A 23,700-nucleotide genomic window follows, 5' to 3' on the forward strand; every position below is an offset into this window, starting at 1 on the left:
AGCTGTCTTCTCAGGTGGGAAATATTTAACGTAGAATGCAAGGGCCAAAGAATTCCAATCGGTGATTTTCATAGTTGCGCGGTTGAGACTATTAATCCATAACTTTGCCTTCCCACTCAATGAAAAGGGAAAGAGTATCTCCATAGTCTGCTCCGGTATTAAATTCTTCTGCTTAATGGTGGCACAATACTGAATGAAAGACTGAATATGGAGATTAGGATCTTCACCCTTTTCCGCACCGAATTGGTGTCTCTCGATCATGTTTATCAGCTGGGGTTCGATCTTGAAATTCTCGACCGCAATGGAAGGCATGATTGCCTTGGGGAGCATAGACAGACTTGGTTTAGAGTAGTCTGTAAGCCTTGGCACAAGTGGGGGTGGCGGTGGTGGTGCTTGGTCACCCATCTCTGGATCTGTATGGAATAGATTGTTAATCAGATAGTCGGATTCAGAGTCAGAATAGTCTCTCAACTGTTTAACGAATCTACGCCGTCTACGAAAGGTCCGTTCAGGTTCAGGATCGAACGAAGTCAGATCGCTGGTATGGACAGTCCTGGGCATAAACAAGCAAAAACTAGAAAACAGTCGTGAGATCCGGTCTCAAGGAACGGGAGTCCCTTGAGAAGTAACAAACAATAATCTAGAAAAACAATTAATAACAGAAAATAAAACCGTTTCCCCGGCAACGGCGCCAAATTTTGACAGGCTAAAGTCGTATCACCTAATCAAAAATAACCTAAGGTCCACTAGCTAGGTAGCAAGGGAAGTCGGGATCGAATCCACAGGGAGACCGGCGTTCCTTCTACTATTAATTAATTAAACTAAACTATTGGGAACAAGATTTGGTTGATTGTTTGTAAACTAATACTACGAACGATAATTAAATAAGTATGAATCAAGATATTAAGGGAATCTAGGGCATAGGTTCACCAGCAATTAACAATCCAGGACAATGAACAATCACGATAATCAACAAAGTAATTAATTACACTAGCAAGTTCTCTCGAATCAATACTAGTCATAGACTTAGAATTAACGGGCTCTCGCTACTTATTAATCCCAATTCTACCTATTGACACAAGCCTAAACATCAAATTGCATCTCTCGAATTTTAACTTGATATTGCATAACTACACAATTAAACCTGCGCAAATCTAATTGAATAGTGGAATAAACCAATCAATAGGAATTAATCACAATGTCAATAATCACAATTATTCAAAATCCCATCATATTAATTCATGGATCCCCAAACCCTAGAAATTAACTACTCACACATATTATCAATAAACAAAGCAAGCATATTAATTGAAAGCATAATTGAAACAAAGTAATAAATCAAAGTAATAAAATAGTACCTAATTGGAGAACAATGGAATACCAAAGGTTGAACTTTTTAATTGGAAATAAAACTAAGTGTTGGAACAATTTGAGAGAAAACTAAGCTTAGGAAAATAAACTAAGTGTTTGATACTAGAAAATAAGGTCTCACTAAAAATATAAGGGGTTAGTATTTATAGTTTGCCCAAAATAGAGCCCAAAATCGGAAATAAAAACTCGCGCATAAGTGCAGGAGGTTGGCGTCGCCCGATCGGGAGTCGCTTCGCCCGATCGGGCGATCCACTCGATAGTCGGCCCGATCGGGCCAAAATCCGCCCGATCGGGCGGATTGCAAACTCTCCACATAAGCTCCAGGATGACCGCCCGATCCGGATCGGGCGCGCGTTGATGAGTTTTATTTGCTCCTAAACCGCCCGATGGTTGCATTTCGCCCTCAGCTTCCAGGGCGATTTGCAATCTTCGATATAGCTCGCCCATATCACCGAGTCTAACTCCCGGGGCTCAACCATAAGCATCCAAGGCTCCCGAAAGTCGATGATGAAGGTCCCGAACTTCCTCGAGCTCATATAGTGGCCTAGATCAACATGAAACGAGTCTAAAAAGACCAATTTCTCATAATCAAACCTGAAACTCAAGGCACACTCAATAACACACATTAGTACTAGAAACGGCTCCTAAGAGCACGTTTGACACATAAAAAGTACTAAGGGACGGGGGTGAAACACTATATAAAACGCACATATCTCACATCTATGTGAACTGGTTGGAGCATTCCAAAAGGGAAGCATCATTTGAAATTCTACATTATTGAAATGAATTCATTGTCGCCTAAGAAGCAATAAAAGGGAATTGTTTTTAGTGGGAGTTCTTTAATGAACTCAGGTTGATCACAAGTCTGCTACCTGGGTGATTTTCTATTTTAGATATGATTATCATTCTAAAGAGAAACGAAAGACTGGATCATTCTAGAAACATATTCAAAGATCTTTTCATCTTACATCGAAAGGCTTTCGATAGAAAAGATGCTAAGCATAGCAAAGTATGATAAACTAAACCTCTGCATTGAATGATACACAACATTCATATGCAGATATAGAATCAAGTTTGAGTTCCATGAATGTTTTAAGTATTGGGTGAAAGGCCTATATCTGTAAAACATTAAATGCTTGATTTTGGGTTAGAGGCCCACAAATTGGTAAGCATTTGGTTTAAACATTTATCATTTATGAAATTATATTTCATATTCATTTAATTTTGGTTTAGTATTAAATGATAAGTCTATGTGATTCAAAACATTCAAATGGGATGTCAAGATGGATTCTTCGACAAAGAAACACCCATAAGTGAACTTGAATATTGAAATCACAAAAGGATCCCTAATCCAGGTCATTGAAAGGTGGACGACCAATGACTAATGTAGATTAGATTGCAAGTAGATTTTTTTTAGTTCTGTTTCTTGAACTAGAGTGACTGGATGTCAGAATCTTTTGCATAGATACTTATTGGATCTCGTATCGGATTGACCATGAGAACACTTTAAGAGATTAAAGTCATGTCATGGGTAGTTCTCATTAATGGTGATTAGAAACCGTTCCTCAGAACATGAGCGATTATGTCTGCTCGTTTGAGAATTAGTTTGCTTTGATGCTAGCTAAACGTCGCACCGTAAAAGGAGACTATAAAAGCAGTTATTGGGCGTACTATGAATCAAAATGAGTGTTCATAGATTGCAAGAATGGATTGTCCTCCTATCTTTGATAGGATATGGTGTTGTTGTGTAACAAGGCCTCTCGGAGAGTTAGACACTGAAAAATGCATGGCCGTGCTCAGAATGGTTAAGGCTTAACCTTCTGTAAAAGTTTAACAGTTGAGCTCTATAATCCGAGAAACACTTCTGGACCTAATAAGGATGGCTTGGATCTTACCTTATGTTTAGTAAGTAACACTAAGTGACAAAGGAATGTGAATGCACACTTGTCTGAATGACAAGTGGGAGACTAAAGGAAATATTTCCTTCACCCAAGGTGCATTAAGTCTAATACCAAGGTTCAGATTAATTCCGAACAATTAATTCAGTGAGATCAAGTGATCGGAACAGCTAGCTGGAGCAATGCTTCCGATCAGTGAGTTCTAATGAATATTAAGCTCACAGCTTACTCTTGACTGAACCTACAAGGCCACACCAATGACACGTAACAGATCACCGGATTAAATGAATCGGAAATTCATTTAATAGCTTTTCGGGAATTAGTTCTCGAAAATGTATTATACGATACGACCTTGTGTTGGAATCGTATATCGTATCGCGAATATTCGTAAGCTAGGCGAAACGAATAAATCGTATCGTACGACGGTGATTCGTCAATAATATCCGGAACGATATTAAGTCGCGAATACGAAGAGCAGCACACGAGCCGAGTGCGCGAGGCACTCAAGGCCCATGGGCACCCAGCACGCAAGCAAAGCAAACACGGCAGCGCTGGCCCATGGCCGAGCAACTGCGCATGTGTGCCGCGGGCGAAGGCAACAATATAGCAGCAGCTGCGCGCGGCCCACGGCCCAGCACGCTGCGTGCTCGTGTGTGTTGCGTGGACTTGCTGGCCGGTCGTGGCCCGTGTGGCTTGGCCGGTTAGCAAGGTTATTCTAATAACCTTCTAACCCATGTTTTCCATAATACAATTCAGTCATACTCAAACCCTGGAGACTCAGAGAACCCTAATTCTCTCTGTGCCTCCAAAGTGAGTTCTTCCCAAAAGCAAACTATCTTGATCAATTGTCTAAGCTACGATTATCAAGACGGATCTGATCGTGTCGGTGAACCAAGTAGAGGAACGACAAGTGGAGTTCTAAGTTTGTGTTCGTTGACAGATTATTGTGGAAAATACGCTTCAAACGTAAGTATGCTTAATCTGTGCTTTATACATGCTTCCTGGCTTTGGGGATTGTTTCCGCACATGTTATTATGTTTAACTGTATTTCCCTACACAAATAGGATAGAAAATATGGTCTGCGTACCATTGAATTTGAATGTAAAATATGGTCAAAAGTACCATGGTTTTTATTTAAATATGGTATGCGTACCATTAAGTTGAACCTAACAATTTTTCTTGAATGTGAAAGGGAGCTTGTTGAGGTGGTAAAACTCAACGGCATTGAGTATGCACTCTTCAACCCCATTCCAAGCTATTATGCAAGAGACACCTCAGAAAGACATGCCGCATGGGAAGTGGATCTCAAGAAGGTTATGATTCTCATGTTGAGCAACATCCCTAGTGATTGGCATAGAAGGTTTGTAGCTTACGAACCTTATATGCTCATCAAGAATATGAGGGATATCTGTCGTGGAAGCACGGAGGAAAGAGACCTAAATGTCCATGAGTTAATCCAATCACTGAAAAGCTTGAAGGTTGATTCTCAAAATAGATGTTTCAGGATGGAAGCCTAAGAAACGCATGCTCAGATCCTTCGCTCTAAACAAAGGATTGGTAATCCACTAAGAGATCATGTGAACTACATGCTTTCATTGTTTGAACGCTTGAGTCTGCTAGGATCTCCAATGAGTAAGAGGATGGATGTCTCCATCTTACTCAATTCACTTCATGATGGGTTTAGGTGCTTTAAGCTGCTTTACATGAGTGAACCAAGAGAAGAAATAGTTGGTGAGTTTATTCGGGTTGTTCATTCTGCTGAAATAGTACACGACTATGATGCCAAGGATTTACTTAAGGCTAAAGGGAGACCATTCAAGAAAGGTAGAAAGTCCAAGGGAAATGCAAATTCAAGTCCCAAGAGGAAGACAACGCAAGAGAAGTCCACATCAAAACGCCTCTATTGTGATGGAATTGGCCATTAAAAAAGGGATTGCCTCAAGCTAAAGGAAGATCAGAAGAACGGAACAATCGTTTCATCTTCAGGTATTTTCGTTATAGACTATAAACTTGTTAATTCAACTTCTTGGGTATTAGATACAGGTTGTGGCTCACACTTATGTTCCAATCCACTGGGACTAAGAAGAAGTAGAAGGCTTAGCAAGGGAGAAGTCGACCTACGAGTGGGAAATGGAGCAAGGATTGTTGCATTAGTTGTAGGCACTTATCATTTTTCGTTGCCCTCTGGGCTAGGTTTGGAACTGGAAGAGTGTTTCCATGTTCCAAGTATTACTAAAAAAATTATTTCTGTTTCTTGCTTGGATGCTAAGGGATTTAATATTGAAATAAAAGACAATAGTTGCTTGTTTTATTTTAAAGAAATGTTTATGGATCTGCAAAGTTAGTCAATGGACTTTATGTGCTAGATCACGACAAAAACGTTTATACAATAAATACTAATAGGGCTAAAAAAAATGATTCATATCTCACCTATCTGGGACATTGTCGATTAGACCATATTAACATGAAACGCATGGAACAACTTCAAAAAGAAGGAATTCTAGAACCATTTGACTTAGAGGATTATGGTGAATGCAAATCATGCTTACTTGGTAAAATGACAAAGCACCCTTTCTCTAAAGATGGAGAAAGAGCAAGTGAACTATTGTGAAGGAAATATGTCCTTCACCCAAGGTGCATTAAGTCTAATACCAAGGTTCAGATTAATTGCAAACAATTAATTCAGTAAGATCAAGTGATCGTAACAGCTAGCTGGAGCAATGCTTTCGATCAGTGAGTTCTAATCTATATTAGGCTCACAACTTGCTCTTGACTTAACCTATAAGGTCACACCAATGACATGTAACAGATCACCGGATTAAATGAATCGGAAATCCATTTAATAGCTTTTCGGGAACTAGTTTGGAAAAACGTATTATACGATACGACCTTGCGCCGGAATCGTATATCGTATCGCGAATATTCGTAAGCTAGGCAAAAAGAATAATCGTATCGTACGACAGTGATTCGTTGTGTACGATACGATAAATAATAGCCGTAAGGCGTTCGTCGTGAATACGAGCCGCATCGGAGCTGCCGGCCCGTCGAGCCAAGCGCGCATGCGCGCAAGTCCCAACGAGCCAGCGAGCTCGCAATGCAGCAAGCAAGCCAACCCGCGTGGGCGTGGAAGCGCACACAAACACAACAGCGAGCAAAGCAAGGCCCACGGCCCATGCTGCTCGGCTGCGCGCTGTGGGCTTCGGCCTGTAGTGTGTGTGTTGTGCGCGGGCTGTGCACGAGTGTGTGGGTGTGGCCCGTCAAGGCCCCTTGGTCTTGGCCGATTACACTTAGTATTACAATTAGGTTATATTTTTCCCACACACAACACAATCAGTTCTTCAGTAACCCCAAACCTAATTCCAAAAGTACGTAGTTCAGTTTTTCTCTCTACCCAAAAACTGTTCATCCCGAAAAGCAAAATATCTTGTGCGTTGTCTAAGCTACAATAATCCAGACGAATCTGAACGTGTCGGTGAACCAAATAGAGGAATGACAAGTGGAGTTCTTTGTTCGTGTTCGTTGATACTATACTCGGGAAAACACGCTTCAAAGGTAAGTATGCTTAAACTGTGCTTTATACATGTTTCCTGGCGTTGGGGATGTTCCGCACATGTTATGTATGTTTAACTGTATTCCCCTACAGTGGTATCATGAGCCTTGTGTATTCAAAGAATTTTTTGTCATGAATTATTGTTTTTGCTGTAGTCGAATTTTCTTTAATTTTTCGGAATTTTTTCGATTGTTTCTGGATTATTGGATTTATCACAGGAAGCAGTTCTGTATTCGAAAATTGTTGAAATTTCGATTTTTCTGACCCTAATCTGATTGAAAATGATTTTCTAAGATCAACTCATGAGAACGGAATTGCAAAAACAGGCCTCAAAGTATGTGTTTTTGGGCCTTTTTGTTAATTTTCGTATTAAAATTAATAAATTCGGAAAGTTTTTTAATTAATTGGTCGACCTAAACTACTCGGAATTAATTGAAATTTTTACACAATGTTGTTGGGTATATTCTATAACTAGATTTTAGCCCGTGCGATGCACGAAATTTATTAAACTGTTAAGTTAAAATAAAACTCCTATATATACCAACTGCTATATTTATATATTATATTATATTATTTTTGAATTTGGATTGAATTTCATTTTGAAATTTATTTTTTAATTATTAGAGTGTTTGATTTCATGCGTAGCGCTCTAATATTGGATTAGTTTTGATTTTAGATTGAATTTTATTTTAGATTTTTTTTAATTATTAGAGTGTTTGATTTTAGATGGAGTTGTATATATTATTAATTAATTAATTAAAATATATACGTGACACGTAATTAATTAACTACGTGGCAATCGATTTTTTTAATTCAAAAATAAATTAGAAATCTTATTCATTGGCCGAAACCAATAGTAATCCTAGGTAGCGCTCTAATATTTCAGCAAATATGCCTCCTTTATATATACATATACATATATATATATATATATAGATTTACACTCAAATGAGAAGGGAGCTTAAAATGAGAAGAATGAGAAGTGATCTCATGCGTTTGCTAAGATCAGATCTAACGACTCCTATCGCGTTTCAGTAATGGCATTATTGTAAATAAAAAATCGGCATCATCATCAAACAAAAGAACGATTGTTTTCTCTCTCCTGGCTTATGGTGCTCCATTTTCTCTCTCCTCACGAGTTCCCTCCCAGAAGCTCCTTTGTGATTTCTCCTCACCACCACCGTCTTTCTCACTTGTTGCAACCACCGCGCCGCCACCATCTCCACGCTTCCATCTCTACGCCTTCTCTTATTGTGAGTTATTTTTAGTGTTTTATTAAATTTTAGGGTTTTATTAAATTTAAGGGTTGTGGTTCCTGTTGAAATTTGTTGCAATTGAGTAGGTTGTCTCCCGCCTGCTGCGAGCTTGCGACCACCGCGCCGCCACCTTTTACATGCTGCCACCATCTACGCGTCGCCTCCTTGTTGCAATTGGTGAGTGAATAGTTGCTGATTTATGTAGATTTTAGGGTTATAATTTGAGTTTTGTTGAGATTTATTGTTCATTTCATGATTTATTGTTATTCGTTCAATTGATCTTTCTCCCTCTAATTGTTTTCTTCGAATTGTAGATACTATGTTAACTTAGGTCGAATTGCATTTTCAATTGAGTAGGTGTTGTGATTGATTTTTGTAGTATATTTGAATAATTATGTTTAACTCGAATTGGATAGTAAATTCAAAGTTATTTTAGATGTATATGATTATAAAGATTTATATTTTTCTTATTTTGTTCAATTTTTGCTCATTTTGAATGAAGGTGTGCCTCAGTGTTGTCTAGTTTAATTGATAATTAAACTACAAACATCATTTTATCCCCTCTTGCTCATTTCGGACTGTTGAATCAAATGAGAAAATTATTTTAAAGTTCAGTTGCTCATTTAGAGAATTGACATATATGATCCAAACATTTTTAAACTCACGAACTACTTCGTACTATAGTTGGTATAGTCTCTTTGGTTGTACCATGTTCAAATTGAATCACGTTAACATCACTAGTTCATTATCCTTCGGGTTTCATGTTGTGGGTACCAAGATCAATTTCATCTGCAATCGTTATTCACGATTTTTTGGAATAATTTTGAAGCACTCCCACTGTATTAATTTTCTTCTTAGGAGAAGGCATTAGCCTTCTGTTATATCTAGTGTAGCTAAAACATATACGGTGTAGAAGAATATATAGCCCTGTAGGAGATATATGACTTATATAGAAGGACGTTTAAGCTGTCATTTTTATCATTTTACATTGTGCCTCTTACCGTCTTAATCTTCAAAGACCTTAGCAATCTTCTCAACAGGCATGAGGGGCATGTAATTGGTAACTCTGTAACCCCTCGCAGCACCCATTTGGAATTTGACATTTCTGGCACAGGACTTAAGTAAGTTTTACTCCTTATATGTGTAACTCATTACATCAATTATGCTTCCTCATTATTTTTTCGTATGTGTCGTGTTCGTCATTTAACTTCTTAGGAAGTCTTGGCACACTAGTTCTTGTTCTCTGATTGTAATGTGCTTTTTATTTCCTTTCCTGGTATGAAACAGGGGATCATATTGGTGACTACTGTGAAAATCTTGTTGAGACTGTGGAGGAAGCTGAAATGTTACTGCCTTACTGGGCTGGAAACCTGATACTTACTTCTCTATCCATACTGATAATGAAGATGGTACTCCTGTTGCTGGAACCTCACTACCACCGCCATTCCCACCTTGTACTATAAGGCAACTCTCACTCGTTATGCAGATCTATTGAGCTCCCCTAAAAAGGTATGTCATTTCCTATCGACTTGTCAGACCTTCTTTATCAGTCGTATCTTTCTTATGACTTTATTCTGACAAATGTTTTTTCTTTTCAGTCTGTTTTGCTAGCATTAGCGGCTCAAAAATGAAGCCGAACGGCTGAGATAGCTTGCATCCCCCGCTGGAAAGGTGAAAAATCTTTTCACGCCATTTGATTAATGTTATGCCTGTAACTTTTTCTCGTGACTGGTAAATAAATTAAGTTATGTTGTGCAGGACGAATATTCCTAGTGGGTAGTTGCGAGTCAGAGGAGCCTCCTTGAGGTTATGGCTGAGTTCCCTTCAGCAAAACCATCAGTCGGAGTTTTCTTTGCAGTAGTTGCACCACATTTGCAGCCAAGATTCTACTCCATCTCATCCTCCCCAAGGTAATATAATCTCCCTCATTCTCAGTGAAATTATTATTGACATTAAGTTAAATTCTTGTCATTTTTGCATTAAGCATTGTGCTAATTTGTTGAAATGAACACTGGCATTGTGTGGATGTATTTGTTCCTAGTTCTTTCAAAAGCAATCCCCTCTTAGCAATCTTCATTAGAGTATATGAAGAAAATCAGAGAATTAGGACATCCTATCTCTCATTTGGTCTTCAACCGTCTCATAATTCTTCATTCCTCCCTAGGCTAGTTGAACAGTTTAGGACTTAAGCAGGTATGATAATTCGGCCTACAATAGTTCATAGAACCAGTATGAGCCCAGAGAAACTAGAGTACATAAGCAGGATAGGAATCAGGTATGAGCCCAGAGAAACTAGAGTACATACGCTAAATGCCTTGTATTTTATTAAGCATGTATGATAATTTTGCATATTTAGTTTTCTGCTCATCTGATCAAATGAGAAAAATAAATTTACTCATTTGTGCAAATGAGCAAAATAAATTTACTCATTTGTGCGAATGAGCAAAATAAATTCACTCAAATTCAATGTGCATAGGTTTGCAAGTTCAATAGTTTTCTACTTTGATTTTGTTATTTTGGGTTGACTTCACTGATTTGTTTTGATTCAGTGATGCTGCCCTGCTTAGTTAGTAAATGGCTGAACAGAAGTTGAGGGTTCGGTTTAAAAAAGACTAACATAATCTGTATCATTTCAGAACTCTGGCTGCTGTCATATTGTTTAAGTACACATACATTTTATAAAAATATATACTTTCATGTGGTCATGCCTCATTATATCATACCTTATCTTCAATCTCACGGTCACTGCTATTCAACCGCATAGGATTTCAATCTCCTAATGTTAAAGGTTTACTTTTCTGAATTATTTTAACAGGAATGACAGGACATGTTCTAAATCAAAGAGTTATTCTGAATTATACTGCATAAAATAACTACTCCCTCTGTTTCTAATTAGTTCACTTTTTTACGAAATTTCCATCAGAGTTCTTTCTCAGTCATTCCAAACAATGTTGTTTGGCTCTGATTCTTTTCTAGTTGAAGTTGTTTCTCAATGAGAGCATGTCCTAGTTATATGAGCTTTACTACATCTTGTTCTTGCAGGGTGGGGATGGTTTGCTGAATCTAGCTCGTAAAGTCGTAATGTAGTCATAAGGTTTCAGTCCTCATGTGAGGTCATGAGTTTAAACCCTTGTATCTTTATATCAAGGCATAATTTGTTGTTGAAGTTCAAGCATTAGACTGACTAATGCTCCATTACAGGGATGTGTCCATAGTATTTCCAAGTTTTGTTGAAAATAAGATAATGTTGCTCTGAAGAAATTTAATCTGCCTTCGGAAAGATGTTTCCAAGGGAGTCAGTGAGTCCAAAATGTGTTTACCTGTGGACAATTTGGTGTGTTTAGCCGTTTTTAGTAGTCTAACTGCAATGATAAACCGCGCTGAAGCTTGGAAGATCACCAGCAAATGAAGCATCATGTGGAGATTGATTCCCAGAACAGCTTTTTCAGAATTTTGCGAGGCTCCTATATATTTCATCGACCTAATTACTGTATGAATATCAACTACAAATTACAATTCAGATATTGTATGTTCAGATGATTCGTAATTTCAGTATTAACCACTTTACTCGGCTGTTTGTCATCGGTTATCGGTTGGGTGGATTATTTGTCCTAAAAGGGTGCATCCCTTGTTGAAATGTTACAACTATGAACCTATAGCATACCTTTCAAAATTATTTTATTCATTTTTATTAGAAATGAAGATTAAAGCATGATTTGCTAAAACTTACTATAAACTGATGGATTCGGCAAAGAAAAGAGATATATTTTCTACAGAGGGAAGAGTCAGATTCCTAATAAAACCAAAGAATTGCGTAGAAGAAATTCCCACTAAAATTTGCTAAAATGTAACATGACATTCAATTAGGGCCTCAGGAGTCATTTCTTCAAATATATATTTTATGAGAACATTAGAATAGCAGTAAATCTTCTGTTGTATTACAAATGAAGGATCGTAAGCTAGAAAAAATTCGAAATGTTTAATCGACAAAACACTAGAGCATTGCAAATGCACAAAAGATGTGTGTTTGAATCCCACGTGGTTAATCTTAACATTTGGAGTTTCGGGTTAATATTATTAAGTTCTTCTTGAGGTTTTATATTCCAAGAAATAAGAATAACTAACTATTCTTATTTTTCATGGATGATCAATGACCGGTTTAATTAGTGCATACAAAAATTTAAAAATTAGCAAATATTAGACACAATGAGCAAAAGTTTTGAATGTTAACAAATCCGAACTTCTAAATTAAAAAATGAACAAAAACATTTGTTCATTTGTGTAAACTACAAAAAATGAGTAAAAATATTTGCTAATTTGTGTAAACTATAATATTTGCTCATATAGACACAATGAGCAAACATTTAAAATCAGAACTTTAGTATTTGCTCATTTTTTATAATTTACACAATTGAGCAAATATTTTTGCTCATTTTTTTAAGTTTACACAAATGAGCAAATATTTTTGCTCATGTTTGTTAGTTTACATAAATAAGCAAATTTTTTTGCTCATTTTTAAAATTTTAAAGTTCGTGTTTGTTAATATTCAAAACTTTTGCTCATTTACAATGAGAAAATATTTAAAATCAAAACTATAATATTTTCTAATTTTGAAACAATGAGCAAAAGTGTAAAGTTCGGATTTTAATATTTGCACATTAAGACACAATGAGTAAAACTTTAAAATATGAACTTTAATATTTGCTCATTTTTTATCGTTTACGCAAATGAGCAAACATTTTTGCTCATTTTTTTAAGTTTACACAAATGAGCAAATATTTTTTCTCATTTTTGTTAGTTTACATAAATGAGCAAATATTTTTTGGTCATTTTTAAAATTTTAAAGTTCGTGTTTGTTAATATTCAAAACTTTTGCTCATTTAGACACAATGAGCAAAAATTTAAAATCGAAACTATAATATTTGCTCATTTAGACGCAATGAGAAAATATTTAAAATCAAAACTATAATATTTTCTAATTTTGAAACAATGAGCAAAAGTGTAAAGTTCGGATTTTTATATTTGCACATTAAGATACAATGAGTAAAACTTTAAAATATGAACTTTAATATTTGCTCATTTTTTATCGTTTACGCAAATGAGCAAACATTTTTGCTCATTTTTTTAAGTTTACACAAATGAGCAAATATTTTTGCTCATTTTTGTTAGTTTACATAAATGAACAAATATTTTTTGCTCATTTTTAGAATTTTAAAGTTCGTGTTTGTTAATATTCAAAACTTTTTCTCATTTAGACACAATGAGCAAAAATTTAAAATCGAAACTATAATATTTTCTAATATTGAAACAATGAGCAAAAGTGTAAAGTTCGGATTTTAATATTTGCACATTAAGACACAATGAGCAAAAATTTAAAATCCGAACTTTAATATTTGCTCATTTTTTATAATTTACACAATTGAGCAAATATTTTTGCTCATTTTTTTAAGTTTATACAAATGAGAAAATATTTTTGCTCATTTTTGTTAGCTACATAAATGAGCAAATATTTTTTGCTTATTTTTAAAATTTTAAAGTTCGTGTTTGTTAATATTCAAAACTTTTGCTCATTTAGACACAATGAGCAAAAATTTAAAATCGAAACTATAATATTTTCTAATTTTGAAACAATGAGCAAAAGTGTAAAGTTCGGATTTTAATATTTGCACATTATGACACAATGAGTAAAACTTTAAAATCTGAACTTTAATATTTGCTCATTTTTTATCGTTTACGCAAATGAGCAAACATTTTTGCTCATTTTTTTAAGTTTACACAAATGAGCAAATATTTTTGCTTATTTTTGTTAGTTTACATAAAGGAGCAAATTTTTTTGCTCATTTTTAAAATTTTAAAGTTCGTGTTTGTTAATATTCAAAACATTTGCTCATTTACAATGAGCAAATATTTAAAATCGAAACTATAATATTTTCTAATTTTGAAACAATGAGCAAAAGTGTAAAGTTCGGATTTTAATATTTGCACATTAAGACACAATGAGTAAAACTTTAAAATCTGAACTTTAATATTTGCTCATTTTTTATCGTTTACGCAAATGAGCAAACATTTTTGCTCATTTTTTTAAGTTCACACAAATGAGCAAATATTTTTGCTCATTTTTGTTAGTTTACATAAATGAGCAAATATTTTTTGGTTATTTTTAAAATTTTAAAGTTCGTGTTTGTTAATATTCAAAACTTTTGCACATTTAGACACAATGAGCAAAAATTTAAAATTGAAACTATAATATTTGCTCGTTTAGACGCAATGAACAAAAATTTAAAATCGAAACTATAATATTTCTTCATTTAGACGCAAGGAGCAAAAATTTAAAATCGAAACTATAATATTTGCTCATTTAGACACAATGAGAAAAAAATTTGAAATCCGAACTTTAATATTTGCTCATTTTTTATAATTTACACAATTGAGCAAATATTTTTGTTCATTTTTTTAAGTTTACACAAATAAGCAAATATTTTTGCTCATTTTTGTTAGTTTACATAAATGAGCAAATATTTTTTGCTCATTTTTAAAATTTTAAAGTTCGTGTTTGTTAATATTCAAAACTTTTGCTCATTTAGACACAATGAGCAAAAATTTAAAATAGAAACTATAATATTTTCTAATTTTGAAACAATGAGCAAAAGTGTAAAGTTCGGATTTTAATATTTGCACATTAAGACACAATGAGCAAAAATTTAAAATACGAACTTTAATATTTGCTCATTTTTTATAATTTACACAATTGAGCAAATATTTTTGCTCATTTTTTTAAGTTTATACAAATGAGCAAATATTTTTGCTCATTTTTGTTAGTTACATAAATGAGAAAATATTTTTTGCTCATTTTTAAAATTTTAAAGTTCGTGTTTGTTAATATTCAAAACTTTTGCTCATTTAGACACAATGAGCAAAAATTTAAAATCGAAACTATAATATTTTCTAATTTTGAAACAATGAGCAAAAGTGTAAAGTTCGGATTTTAATATTTGCACATTAAGACACAATGAGTAAAACTTTAAAATCAGAACTTTAATATTTGCTCATTTTTTATCGTTTACACAAATGAGCAAATATTTTTGCTCATTTTTCTTAGTTTACACAAATGAGTAAATATTTTTGCTCATTTTTTATAGTTTACACAAATGACCAAATATTTTTTTATATATTTAAAATACGAACTTTAATATTTGCTCATTTTTTATAATTTACACAATTGAGCAAATATTTTTGCTCATTTTTTTAAGTTTATACAAATGAGCAAATATTTTTGCTCATTTTTGTTAGTTACATAAATGAGAAAATATTTTTTGCTCATTTTTAAAATTTTAAAGTTCGTGTTTGTTAATATTCAAAACTTTTGCTCATTTAGACACAATGAGCAAAAATTTAAAATCGAAACTATAATATTTTCTAATTTTAAAACAATGAGCAAAAGTGTAAAGTTCGGATTTTAATATTTGCACATTAAGACACAATGAGTAAAACTTTAAAATCAGAACTTTAATATTTGCTCATTTTTTATCGTTTACACAAATGAGCAAATATTTTTGCTCATTTTTCTTAGTTTACACAAATGAGTAAATATTTTTGCTCATTTTTTATAGTTTACACAAATGACCAAATATTTTGCTCATTTTTTATCGTTTACACAAATGAGCAAATATTTTTGCTCATTTTTTATCGTTTACACAAATGGGCAAATATTTTTGCTCATTTCTTATAATTTACACAAATATTTTCTCATTTCTTATAGTTTACACAAATGAGCAAATATTTTTCTATTGAAAAAATATTGCTCATTAAATTTTTATTTTTGCACATTTGATTTTGTGTTTTTGCTCATTTAAAATGTTTTTGCTCATTTGAATATTATTTTACTCATTTGAATATTATTTTTTTCTCTCATTTTCACAGATGATCAACTTTTCCCAAATTCATGTTCTTCTTCCTCCTCCTCTTCCATTCCAGATCTATTCCAATATTGTAAATTACACCTGCAATTGTTCCCTCTTCGATCACCACCCACCAACCCACCGACCCAATCGCAATCCAACAGCTGCTTAGTCGAAATTTCAACCTAACCTCAACCACAATTGAATCATTCGTCTTTCTCACCTATAATTTATTTGAACAGAAGATCAAAACCATCTTCTTCGCGAACTGCAACCCGTTTCCTCCATTGATGATACCTTCATACATTCACCGTCTTCTTCTTCACCTCTGCCTTCCTCCACCACCGACACTCATCCGCCGCCAACACCACCATGAACTCACCTCATTGTTCTTGTTATAGCACTAAATACGAAGTATAAAACTTTGATTTGCTGCACCTGCAATATTGTTTTGATGCTCCAATTCCATTTTAATACTTTACTACGGAGTATTTGATTTCCCCAAAAAATCACACACACAAAAAAATGAAGCGCTCTTCTTCCTCAAATTCAACTACAACAATTGATATACTCCTCAAATTCATCCCTCTATATGTTTGTGTTTCTTAAAATTAAGGAAATCTTGCAATTGAAAAAAAAAAGAGAAATCACCTATTGTATGTGAGATGAGCAATAACAAAATGGAGGAGAGAGAAAGAAGGGATATGGGGGTTTGGTTTGGTTTGGGTCTAATTTTACGGCTCATTGGTTCAAAGAACTGAGTGTAATTTTTTTTTATACCGGTTTGTATTATTTGCAGCAACAAAATGTCAGTCGTTAGATTGATTTAATTGTACGGATGAGATTTCTTCTCATTCTTCTCATTATAAGGATCTTCTCATTGGAGGGGGACCCTATATATATATATATATATATATATATATATATATATAAGATTATGGTAAAAATTTCGGCCATTTTCGTTAAGTATAAACCCTAATTCTTCTTTCCCCAAATTCGTAAATTTTAGATCGTTAATTGATTTTTTAAATAATTTGGATCTAGTAATTTGGTTAATTGGGAAAGGGAATATAATTTCATGTAAGTGGCAAATTTTAAAAATTATTGGATTAAAATTTTGATTAGATTTGTTAATTTTAATCAACACTTAAACCAAATTCGTAAAAATCTGAAATTTAAATGTTTAGAACGATTTAAAGTTTTAGATTCGATTAATTAAAAGTTCAAATTTTTGGTTGATATTGTTCGTTCTTAAAATTAGAATTAAGTTAGCCTAGATTTAATGAATTTAACAAAATTGGATTGTTGTTAAAAATTAATTAAATCGTAAAGTCGTTATTTTTCGAAAATAAAAATCGTAAATTTTGTGAAAAATAACTTAATGCAAATGTTCGTGAAATTAATTTTTTTTAATTAGTTGGTCCGTAGGCACGAACCAAAGGCACGAACACGAGGGTGTGGGTGGACGTGTGGCTCGTCGAGCCATGCGGGCTACCACACCACTGCCGAGCCACAGCGACGTGGGCAGCAGTAAGCGTGTTACGTGCCGCGCGCGCTGGGCGAGGAGGAACGCGAGCAAGCAAGGGCTGCCTTGCCTTGCGCGCAGCGTCAAGCACAACAGCAGCACGGGCAGCGACGAGCTGCGGTACGTGTGGCGCGCTGGCTGCAGGGGCATGGGCACATGCTCGTGTGCCTCGTAGGCCACACAACAGCATGCATTGCTGTGCTGGACGCAAGGCTAGCCCGCATTGCACTTGAACAATTTTTTTTGTTTTCGTTGGGCTTGAAATTTATGTTCGCATTAAAATTGGCTAACGGGATAATTAATAATTATTTTATTTAACTTGGGCCGGGCCTTGTGTTTAATTTAATATTTAAATAATTAATTATACGGAATAATTATTGGTTTGAGTGGGAGCCGCTTAATGAAATTAAAATGAAATAATTATTTTAATTATTTTTTGTAGGTCGCATTATTTTAATTAAATTAAATTTTAATTAGAATAAATTCAAAGATTAATAATTTGGAAATTGATTAATCTTTTAGGACGCGTTTATGTGAACGTGAATTTTAATTAATTCACGTAAATACTTGCATAATTATATGGGCCATTCGTTTTAGCATACGAATGGGTGAATGCACAGAATATCTATTTAATGTAATGCAGGTACTCCAAGTGACTAGTATGGCCATTCTAGGATAGTTAAATACGGTATGCGAACCGTTTTATCTTTGAATGTAAAGTTTTAAATATGGTCTGCGAACCATTGAAATTTTGATGTAATTTTATTATTTCAAGTATTTCTAGTTTAGAACTTTAACTTAGCGTTGAATGAAGATTCAAGACGATGCCAAGCTAACAAGATGGTGAAGAAGATTGGATGCTTCAAGACAAGAGTTTTGGGCCATACTAGTTCACCAATTTATTTATGCACTATATATATATATATATATATATATATATATGTATGTATATATATATATATGTATGTATATATATATATATATATATGTATGTATATATATATATATGTATGTATATATATATATATATATATTATGCTTGAATGAATGCATGAATACGTTGTTTGTATGACTCGATTAGATTTAGTTCACTAAATAATCGAACCAACATAGAAACAACTAGGTCCAAAGTAATATTGAGTTCTAAGTTGCCTTCCAAATCAAGCACTTACAAAAATCTAAGGATCTAACGTAGTAGGTTTACGCCAAAGCGAGGTGCTATATTAGTTGACTTAGATGGTAAGGCGTCCAAAAGGAGCACGTTGATTGTGGTTTCAACTCAAACAACAATGGCATTATGTTGTGGCAATGGGATAAATTATGGTATTAATTTATTAACCAAGAGTAATTTGGAGATTACTAGCAACAGGTTTTGCTTACCTAGAATCTTAAAATACTTGAGACATGCCAAAGCTGCTTAAAGATTTAGGACTTTTAGGATCTTGAAATCGTTTCATTCATTTTGGACCATGTTTTGATTTTGCGTGAATTAAATGTTTAATAGCTTTAATGATTGCATGCTAGCATTTATTTTAAAGTTATTAAGTTATGAATGGTTATTTATTGCAAATTCTTTTCAAATGTAGTAATCAAATGGCTGCAATCAAATCAACACTCAAAGTAACCGAAATTCTGGATGTAAAATTGAACCTATCAAACTTTCTTGATTGGGAGAGGAAGCTTCGGCAAGTACTCAGGTGGAACAACATTGAATATGTAGTTGACCATCCCATCCCCAGCTTTTACTCAAAGGATATGACTCCAGAAAAGCACTGTGTGTGGGCGAACCACTTGCCGCTAGTGATGGATCTTATTCTTGGCTCAATCCCCAAGGATTGGAGTGCAAGGTTCATTGCATATAAGCCATGGGCACTCCTAAGGCATCTTAGGGATATATGTCGTGGTAGATTCCAACATGGTGGTCAACATGTCGACCAAAATGTCTTTGAATTGGTACATTCATTTGGGGATCTAAAGCTTAATGCTCCACTGGGTTGTTGCTTTGAAGTCAAAAGACAAAAGGCAAGGGAAAGGGTCATTGATATTAAAATGACAGAAGGAACGCCAATTAGAACTCATACAAAGAAAATGGTTGGGCTTCTAAACCGCCTTGAGTTACTTGGTGAACCATTCCCAGCTTCTACAGGTGCGGGAATACTTTTGAATTCTCTTCACCCTGGTTATAAGAAATTCAAATTACTCTATTTCTCCAAGAAAAGGGAAAACACTGTTAGTGAGCTAATTTACTTTCTTAATCAATATGAATTGGACTTTGTAGGTGATAAGCAAGCGTCTTTAAAAGTAAAGAGTAAGAAAATCAAGAAAAGGATTTCGGGGAAGATCCAAAGCAAGGGTGCATCTCCATCTACTCCAGGAGGGCAAGTGGCGCCCTCCAAGAGGAAAATGAAGAGGGATCGTTCTCCATCTACATCGCAATGCTTCAATTGTAATGAAATTGGTCATTACAAGCGAAATTGCCCTAAACTAAAGGAAGAGAAGAAGGACGGAAACGTTGCTTCTCCTTCAGGTATGTATGTTATACATTGCTAATTCTACTTCTTGGGTATTAGATACTGGTTGTGGCTCACACTTATGTTCCAATTCTCAGGGACTAAGGAGAAGTAGAAGGCTTGATAAAGGCGAGATGGATCTACGCGTGGGAAATGGAGCACGGATAGCTGCATTAGCCGTAGGATCTTATTTTATTTCTTTGCCTAGTGGTTTTGTTTTGGAACTAGAAAAATGTTACTATGTTCCTAGTATCACCAGAAACATCATTTCCGTTTCAAGTTTGAATTCTAAAGGTTTTAGTTTTCAATTTAAAGACAATAGTTGTTCTTTTGCTTTGAATGGAATGTTTTATGGTTCAGCACAACAAGAAAATGGTCTATATGTACTAGATACGAGCAAACACATTTATAACATAAATACTAAAAAGGCTAAAATTGGTTATTCCGATCTCACATTTCTGTGGCATTGTCGATTAGGCCATATAGACACAAAGCGCATGGAATTACTTCAACGGAAGGGAATTCTAGAATCATTCGACTTAGAGAAGATTGATCAATGCGAATCTTGTTTACTTGATAAAATGACAAAGCAACCTTTCTCAATGTTAGGTTATGATACATATGACAATTCATAAATCATGCGGAAAAACCATAAAGCCAGGAAAGCATATTATATTCACATAATCATTTAGCATAGAATTGATGCATACATGTTGTAGCGTGCCTTCCCTAGCTGCGCCCGAACCGAACAAGAACAAGTCTTTAGGACTCCAAATGTCGTCCCTCCGTAGATAGTCCACAGTACGTCCGGATCCGCCTCAAGTTAGACCAACTAGAATCGCCCTTAAGGTTACTAGGAATTTCGGCTAGTGTTTGCAAGTGTATGGTTAATTTTATTTCAATCGTTCCTGCAAATAATGACCTTAGGCCCTTATTTATAGAGGTATGGAAAAGGAACTGGAATCTTATTAGGATACTAATTAGTTAAACTAGAATCCTAGTAGGACTCTAATTAATTAATTTTATCCTTTTAGGATTAGGAATTTAATCATCAAACAAATCCTATACAATTTAGGTTTCGTATGTGAACACAAACTCTACACGAGCATGACCCACGAGCGTGCAGGCCATGCCCGCGCACAGCCCACACGGCCGCTCGGCCCACGCGAGCCGCAAGCCCACAAGAGCAGCAGCACAGCTCGCAGCCCATCGCTGCGCGCGCTGCCATGGCCTGCTGGGCCTGGCCTTGCGCTGGGCCTGGCGTGGCCTTGGCTGTTCGTGTGGCGCGCTTGGCTTGCTGGGCGATGGCCTGGCTTCGTGCTGGGCCCTCGTCCGGCAGGCCTCGTCCGATGCTTATTCGTACGATACGCTTCCGATTAAATTCCCGGTTCCGGAATTCATTTCCGATACGAACAATATTTAATATTTCCGATTCCGGAATCAATTTCCGTTTCGAACAAATATTTAATATTTCCGTTTCCGGAATTATTTTCCGATTCCGATAATATTTCCGATTCTGGCAATATTTCCGTTTCCGGCAATATTTCCGATTCCGGCAATATTTCCATTTCCGATAATATTTTCCGATACGTACCATGTTTCCGTTTCCGGCAATATCATCGTTTCCGGAGTATTCATTTCTTGCCTGTGACGATCTCAGCTCCCACTGAAACCAAGATCCGTCGATTCCGAATATCAATAGATAGAGTATTTAATGCCATTAAATACTTGATCCGTTTACGTACTATTTATGTGACCCTACGGGTTCAGTCAAGAGTAAGCTGTGGATTAATATCATTAATTCCACTTGAACTGAAGCGGCCTCTAGCTAAGCATTCAGCTCACTTGATCTCACTGAATTATTAACTTGTTAATTAATACTGAACCGCACTTATTAGACTTAACATAGAATGCATACTTGGACCAAGGGCATTATTTCCTTCAGTCTCCCACTTGTCCTTAGGGACAAGTGTGCATTTCATAATTCCTTTGTCGCTCGATGCTTGCTCTTGAACATAAGGTAAGAATTGTCATCCTTATTATGTCCAGAGGTGTTCCTCGGTTTTAAAGTTCAACTGATCAAATAAACAGATAATCATAGCCTATGATTCATCCGAGCACGGCCATGCATTTCACAGTTTCTAGCTCTCCGAGTGGCCTTGTACAACTTTTAAGCATCTCATCCCGATTTATGGGAGGACAATCCCAATCTTGCGATCTTGAGATTAGACTTCGTTTGATAGGTGATTACCTGAGCGTTGCCTTTATAGCCTGCTTTTACGGTGCGACGGTTGGTCAACGTCAAAGCAACCAGTTCTCAAACAAGTAATCTCAAATCACTCAGGTATTGAGGATTTAGTGTCTAATAATTTTAATGAAATTTACTTATGACAGATTTTCATCTCTTACAGTAAAGTTTCATAGGTCTTGTCCGATACTAGTCTTCCCAAAGTAAGTATCTATGCAAATGATTATGACATTGCCATGTCCACATAGTTCAAGAAACAGAACTACTAGTCATCTTGCATTCTAATCGTCTAATGTTTTCTATGCGTCCAATTTTATAGAAAACTCCGACTAGGGACCATTTTCAACCTTTGACATTCAAGTTCACTTGATAGACATTTCTTAGTCACAGGACTGGTCCTGACAGTCTATCTTGAATATATCGCCCAATTGAAGGGACTCATCATTTAATAAACCACAAATTAAATGGAAAAATGAATTCTCTTCATTTATGCTGAATGATTAACCAATAATGTTTTACAAAGATTTAAACTCTAAAACTTTAAAACATTAAACAAGGATATCAAAGCCATTCTCCAATATGCTTGATTCCCATAGCTGCAGTGTGCGAGTTGTGCTTCGCCTGCGGCAGAGGTTTAGTCAATGGATCTGATATGTTGTCATCAGTTTCAATTTTGCTTATTTCGACTTCCTTTCTTTCAACGAACTCTCGTAGAAGGTGAAATCTACGAAGTACATGCTTGACTCTCTGGTGGTGTCTAGGCTCCTTTGCCTGTGCAATAGCTCCGTTATTATCACAATACAGGGCTATTGGTCCTTTAATGGAGGGGACTACACCAAGTTCACCTATGAACTTCCTTAGCCATATAGCTTCCTTTGCTGCTTCATGTGCAGCAATGTACTCCGCTTCAGTTGTAGAATCCGCAATGGTGCTTTGCTTAGCACTTTTCCAGCTTACTACACCTCCGTTGAGGCAGAAGACAAACCCAGACTGTGATATGAAATCATCTTTGTCGGTTTGGAAACTTGCGTCCGTATAACCTTTAACAATTAATTCATCATCTCCACCATAGACCAGGAAGTCATCTTTGTGCCTTTTCAGGTACTTCAGAATATTCTTGGCAGCAGTCCAATGCGCCTCTCCTGGGTCTGACTGGTATCTGCTTGTAGCACTGAGTGCGTACGCAACATCCGGGCGTGTATATATCATAGCATACATTATTGAACCAATCAATGATGCATATGGAATCCCATTCATTCGTCTACTCTCATCAAGTGTTTTTGGGCACTAAGTCTTGCTTAGAGTTATTCCATGAGACATGGGTAGGTAGCCTCGCTTGGAGTCTGCCATCTTGAACCTATCAAGAACCTTATTGATATAAGTGCTTTGACTAAGTCCAATCATCTTTTTAGATCTATCTCTGTAAATCTTGATGCCCAATATG

The 23,700-nt window shown here is 35.4% G+C and overlaps 1 long non-coding RNA gene across 1 annotated transcript; it reads left to right on the forward strand.

Moving 5' to 3' along the window:
* The first annotated feature begins 7,915 nt into the window (after positions 1-7,915).
* On the forward strand, positions 7,916-11,791 carry LOC110805581 (uncharacterized). The gene is made up of 7 exons (XR_008918424.1): positions 7,916-8,072; positions 8,162-8,252; positions 9,116-9,196; positions 9,363-9,584; positions 9,674-9,746; positions 9,834-9,985; positions 11,118-11,791. It is a non-coding gene; the product is annotated as an uncharacterized lncRNA (long non-coding RNA).
* The last annotated feature ends 11,909 nt before the right edge of the window (positions 11,792-23,700 follow it).

The sequence above is a fragment of the Spinacia oleracea genome, chromosome 4 (genome assembly GCF_020520425.1).
Source record: "Spinacia oleracea cultivar Varoflay chromosome 4, BTI_SOV_V1, whole genome shotgun sequence".
Taxonomy (NCBI): Eukaryota; Viridiplantae; Streptophyta; class Magnoliopsida; order Caryophyllales; family Amaranthaceae; genus Spinacia; species Spinacia oleracea.